Source organism: Trachypithecus francoisi, unplaced genomic scaffold, assembly GCF_009764315.1.
Source record: "Trachypithecus francoisi isolate TF-2019V2 unplaced genomic scaffold, Tfra_2.0 Lachesis_group12, whole genome shotgun sequence".
Classification (NCBI taxonomy): domain Eukaryota; kingdom Metazoa; phylum Chordata; class Mammalia; order Primates; family Cercopithecidae; genus Trachypithecus; species Trachypithecus francoisi.
Window position 1 is genome coordinate 56,418,986 of NW_022681457.1, and position 6,279 is coordinate 56,425,264.

The 6,279-nt window shown below is 46.6% G+C and overlaps 1 long non-coding RNA gene across 1 annotated transcript; it reads right to left on the bottom strand.

Annotated features, from left to right (window-relative positions):
* Positions 1 to 267: 267 nt before the first annotated feature.
* Positions 268 to 5,931, bottom strand: LOC117093761. Its single transcript, XR_004441224.1, has 3 exons — positions 5,851 to 5,931; positions 3,532 to 3,641; positions 268 to 494 (listed from the first exon to the last, which is right to left on the bottom strand). It is a non-coding gene; the product is annotated as an uncharacterized LOC117093761 (long non-coding RNA).
* Between the last annotated feature and the right edge of the window lie 348 nt (positions 5,932 to 6,279).

Genomic DNA, 6,279 nt, shown 5'->3' on the forward strand with positions numbered 1-6,279 from the left:
TTCAGAAACCACGCATGGCTATCGCCTCCTCCCGCCTGAAGAGCTTCTCCTGCGCCTCTGACCGGTGCTGGTTCCAGCCGCGGCCCAGCAGAGCACAGCATGAACCGCAGCAGCAGCCGAAGCTCCCACGCCCGGGCTCGCCCAGCTCAGGGACGCCTTAGCTGCAACCCTGGGTCGAGGCCCAGCTCCGTTGCGCGGAAAGCCGAGGCCAACCAGAGCATTTCCTGGACGAGACCTCTGGGCCCACGGGGCCAGTTCCTCCTACCAGCTTCCTGCTGTCACCTCCCCTTCCATCAGAGGGACGCTCAGGATGGCGCAGGGGCCCGGAGACATTGTGAAGAGTCCAGGGAAGTGAGGAGGGACTGGGCCGGGCAGCCTCAGGCCCATCGCAGGACAGCACTTCTCACTCCTGAGCAGAGATCAGCCACTGCCAAGGTGGTAAGACAGAGGGACCCAGGCTCCCCAGCCTCCCTCTGCACCAGGAGTGTAGGAAACTACTAAAAAAAAAAAAAGTATGGAATAGAACTTGCAGATCTAACCCAACCAAGTTTTCATTCTTTTTCCTTTTCCTTTTCTTTTTTCTTAATGTCTTTTTCTCTCATATTATGCTCGCCTGACAGAAGATTTTGTTCCATCCTCACCTGGAAATTTAAATGTAATCATAATGGTCACAAATTTAGAAACTAAATTTTACTTTATTTTGCCTGAGAATGCTGGGGTAACATTAAATTTTCAATAGTGCTTTCTGAATCTTAAAGTTGATTACCTTTTATTTGAGTCTATTAACTAAACTGTAGTAAGTAATAATGATAAATTCTTGATTTGCATAGGGCTTGACAGTTTACAAAGGGCATGTATTCATTCATTTAACCGATAAATGTGCATTGAGCATACACGTTGTGCTATACTTTTTGCTAGCCTTGGGAGATAAAATTAAGAAAAGAAAGTATTGGCCAGGTGTGGTGGCTCATGCCTGTAATTCCAGCACTTTGGGAGGCCAAGGCGGGCGGATCACGAGGTCAGGAGTTCGAGACTAGCCTGGCCAACATAGTGAAACCCCATCTCTACTAAAAATACAGAAATTAGCCGGGCATGGTGGCACGCGCCTGTAGTCCCAGCTACTCAGGAGACTGGGTAAGGAGACTCTCTTGAACCCAGGAGACAGAGGTTGTGGTGAGCTGAGATCTTGCCATTGCACTCCAGCCTGGGCAACAGAGCGAGACTCCGTCTCAAAAAAAAAAAAAACAACAAAAAAAGAAAGTGTTGATGTCTCAGGAAACTTTCAGTCTGGCTTCATAAAATCCTCACACACTCTCATAAAGTACATACCTCTGAAGTCTTCTATAAACCTACTACCCCAAAGTAACCACTATCTGAATTTTGTGTTATCATTTACACAAGAGTCTCGCTCTGTCCCCCAGGCTGGAGTGCAATGGTGCCATCTTGGCGCACTGCAACCTCTGCCTCCCGGATTCAAGCAATTCTCCTGCCTCAACCTCCTGAGTAGCTGGGATTACGGGCACCCACCACCATGCTTGGCTAATTTTTTGCATATTTAGTCTGGTCTCAAACTCCTGACCTGGTGATCCACTGCCTCGGCCTCCGAAAGTGCTGAGATTACAGGCATGATCCACTGTGCCCAGCTTGAAGCATTTATTTTCTTAAAAATAACTTGGGGCTGGGCGCGGTGGCTCAAGCCTGTAATCCCAGCACTTTGGGAGGCCGAGATGGGCGGATCACGAGGTCAGGAGATCAAGACCATCCTGGCTAACACGGTGAAACCCCGTCTCTACTAAAAAAATACAAAAATCTAGCCGGGCGAGGTGGCGGGCGCCTGTAGTCCCAGCTACTCCAGAGGCTGAGGCAGGAGAATGGCGTGAACCCGGGAGGCGGAGCTTGCAGTGAGCTGAGATCCGGCCACTGCGCTCCAGCCCGGGCGACAGAGCGAGACTCCGTCTCAAAAAAAAAAAAAAAAAAAAAAAAAAATAACTTGGGTAGGTGGGGCTCAGTGGCTCATGCCTGTAATCCCAGCACTTTGGGAGGCCGAGGCAAGAGGATCACCTGAGGTCAGGAATTCGAGACCAGCCTGACTAACATGGAGAAACGCCATCTCTGCTAAAAATACATTAGCCGAGTGTGGTGGTGCATGCCTGTAATCCCAGCTACTCGGGAGGTTGAGACAGGAGAATTGCTTGAACCCAGGAGGTGGAGGTTGCAGTGAGCTGAGATTGCGCCATTGCACTCCAGCCTGGGCAACAAGAGTGAAACTCTGTCTCAAATAAATAAACACATAAATGTAACTGGGGTAAAATTTATTTATTTATCCTTCTCTGAACATTTTTTCTCCATACCTCTGTTTCTTTGTACATAAGACTTATCTGTCAAAATTTTTTTTCTTATTTTGACCATTCTCAGTGAGGATCATTTCACCCCAGGAGATACTGTAACCAAGCAGGTGCAATTTCAGCATGGTCTTGAAGAAGGCAGGCCTTGGCTGACCAGGTGGGCTCTAAGCAATTGTAAATAACTACCTTCTAAATATATATAATTTATATTTTTATTTATATACCATAAACATTTATTAAGCTGTAATATTTACAATATTATTTTCTGTTCTGAGATCTCCAAATATATCTACATAACACCAATGACAATATTTTCATAAACAGGAGGAATATATATATATAGCTTTGCAAGAAGAAAAACAAGCGTGATACATTTGCATCTGTATAAGATACTGTAGAATCAATTTCCAAAGCTCAAGGAACTAAAACACACATGCACACACAAAACATCCTAATACAAGATTCAACATTTCTTCTCTTTGCTAGGTCCAGGTATGAGAGTCATCATTATGCCTATGAGCTGGGTCCAGAAATAAGACATCTACCTGTGGTAAGATCCGCATGTAAAAGTCACAATACAAACTGTGAGCTTTATCCACAAGTGAGACTCATAACCTCAGCAGTAGACTCTGTCCATGTGTGAGGGTGATAATCCTGTCAGCTGGGTGTGCATAGAAGAGTCACAACCTCAACTTTGTACTGGGCCCTGATATGAAGCTCTCGGTGAAACATAAGGCCTTTATATTATACGCTTGAGTGTGGTAATATTCTAAGAACTTTCTGCAAGCAGAAGACTCAGGACCTTACCCATTGCCCTAAGCCCAGCTGCAAGAATCAACACCTTTTCTATTGGCTAAATCCAAGTATATGAGAGTCATCATTGCAACTGTGAGCTTGACCCAGAAATGAGTCATCATCTCACACATTGCTAAATTTACATATGACAGTCACAACTCTAACTGTGGATCATGTCCACATGTGAGATTCAGGACCTCACCAGTGGGTTCTGTCCGTGTGTGAGAGTGACAATTCTAATTGTCCGCTGGGTGTGCCTATGGGATACACAATCTCACCTGTGTGCTGGGTCCTGTTAGGACTCTCTGTGTCACTCAAGGATATTATAACATATGCATGAGCGTCGTCATCTTCTATGACATTACCACAAGTAGGAAACAGAAGACCTTACCTATTCCCTTAATTCTAGCCATGAGAGTCAAAATCTTTTCTGTTGTTTGGGTCACATATGAGAGTCAACATCAGGCCTGTGAGCTAGGCCTAGGTATGTTACAGTCCCACCTGTGGGAAGACCAGACAGGACAGTCACATTGCTTGAATGTTGGTCTAGGAATATGTCAGTAACCCTCCATGTTCAGGACCCTGGCAAGAAAGTCACATTACTTGAGTGCTGATCTCAGCAATATGTCACAATGCCTCCTGTGGGCAGGGCCTAGCCTAGAGAACCCTATCACCCAGGTCGTGTGCGAAGCAATATTTCACAATTAACTCTGTTTACAGGGTTCGGGAAGGAGAGGAAAGTCATGTCATCTAGGTTCTGGCCTGTTGGATAGGTCACAATGCTTCCTTTGGCAGAACTGAGGCAGCAGAGTCACATCGTTTGCGTGTAGGTCCCAGTAATATTGTCAAAATCCTCGCTGCAGTCAGGGCCCATGAAGGAAGAAAAAGTTATGTCACCTAGTGCTGGGCAAGGAATATGTCACAATCCACCTGTGGACTCAGCTCTGGCCCCAGCATCACATCTCCTGAGCACTAAGTTCAGCAATATGTCACAGTGCCCTTTCTGGTACAGGCCAGAGCAGATGCATCGTTTCACCTAGGTGCTATGCCCAGCAATATGTCACTATTTATTCTGTGGGCAAGGCCCAAGCAAAAGAAGAATTATATTATCTAGGTGATGAGCCCCATGATATATCACAGTGCCCCCTTTGTGTAGGGTCCAAGCAGAAGTGACAAGTCACATCATTGTATCTTAGGCCTAGGAATACATCACAATGGGTTACATAAGCAGAGCTTAGGCAGAAGAGTCCCATTACCTAGGCACTGGGCCCAGAGATACGTGGAAATCTTCCTATGGGCAGAGCACAAGCAGGTGAGGAAGGTCACATCACCTAGGTGGTAGACCCAGAGATATGTCACAATTTCCCCTTTAGGCCAGGCCAATGCAGAAGAGTCACATCACCTGGGAGACAGTCCCCGCACTATGTCACCTTGCCCCTTGTAGACAAAGCCCTGGTAGGAGCTGAAAATCGCATTACCTAAGGGCTAGTCTCAGCAATATCTCACAATTCTCTTTTAGGACAGAGTCCAGACAGGAGAGGAGAGTCACATCACCTAGGTACTGAGCCCAGTGACATGTCACCATTCTCTTTTATGGCAGGGCCCTGGAGAGTCTCATCACCAAGGTGCTGGGTTCAGTGATATGTCAAAATCTCCCCTATGGACAGGGTCCAGGCAGGAGAAAACATTGATATGGTTTGACTGTGTCCCCACTCAAATCTCACCTTGAATTTTAACAATCCCCATGTGTTAAGAGCAAGGCCAGGTAAATATAATTGAATTATGGAGGTGGTTCTCCTATACTGTTCTTGGAGTAGTGAATAAGTTTCGTGGGATCTAACGGTTTTATAAAAGGGAGTTCCCATGTGCAGGCCCTTATGCCTGCCACCATGTAAGATGCCTTTTTGCTCTTCCTTTGTCTTTTACCATGATTGTGAGGCCTCCTCAGCCATGTGGAATGTGAGTCCATTAAACCTATTTCTTCTGTAAATTACCCAGCCTTGAGTATGACTTTATTAGCAGTATGAGAACAGACTAATACAGAAACTCACAATTTTAGTTGATGGGCCCACACATATATCACAATGCCGTCTGTGGGCAGAACCCATGCAGCAGAGTCAAACCACTTGAGTGCTGGGCCCAGCGTTTTGTAACAATCACAGCTGTGGGCAGCGCCTATTCAGAAGAGGATAGCCACTTCACCCAGGTGATGGGGCCAGAGATATGTCACAATGCCCCTTTTGGGCAAGGCCCAGGTAGTAGAGGAGAGTCACCTCACCTAGGTCTGCGGCCCAGTGATATTTTCTATTTTTTTGTATGTAAGGTACAGGAAAAAAGTCACATCCCCTAGGTTCTGGGTTCAGTGATATGTCACAGTTCTTCCTGTGGGCAATGCAGAGGGAGAAGAGTCACCTCAGTTATATGCCAGATACAGTAATATGTCACAATTTGCCCTAAGAGCAGGGCTCTGGCAGGTAAAAAGACTCCCATTACTTGGGTGATGAGCAGAAAGATGTGTCACAATGCCTTTGTAGGCAGGCAAGGCCAGGCAGGAGAGTAACATCGCCTGGGTCCTGGGCTAATCAATATGTCACAATCTCCCCTTGGGCATTGCCCAGGCATGGAAAGAGAGTTACATCACCTAGGTGATACATCCAAATACATGTCACACACAAAAAGCAGGGCCTAGAAAAAAATAGAGACATATTACCTAGGTGCTGGGTCCAGTGATGTTACATTCCCTTCTGTGGGCCAGAACCAGATGGGAGAGGAGAGTCACATCACCTAGATAATGGGTGCAGAGGTATGTCACAATGTTCTCCATTGGCAGAGCCCGGGTAGGAGAGTTAAATCATCTGGGTTCAGGCCAAGCTATATGTCACAATGCCCCCTATGGGCAGGGCTCAATCAGCAGTAAAGAGTCACATCATTTAGCTGTTGATCATGGTAATATGTCACAATACCCACTGTGGGTGGGTCAATAAAGGGAAGAAGCATCACATCACCTAGGTGATGAGCCTGGTGACATCTCACATTTTCCACTGTGGGGAGGGCCCAAACAGGAGAGGAGAGTCACATTACCTAGGTGCTGCGCGCAGCGATATGTAACTCTCCCCCGCTGAGCAGATTCCAGGCAGGA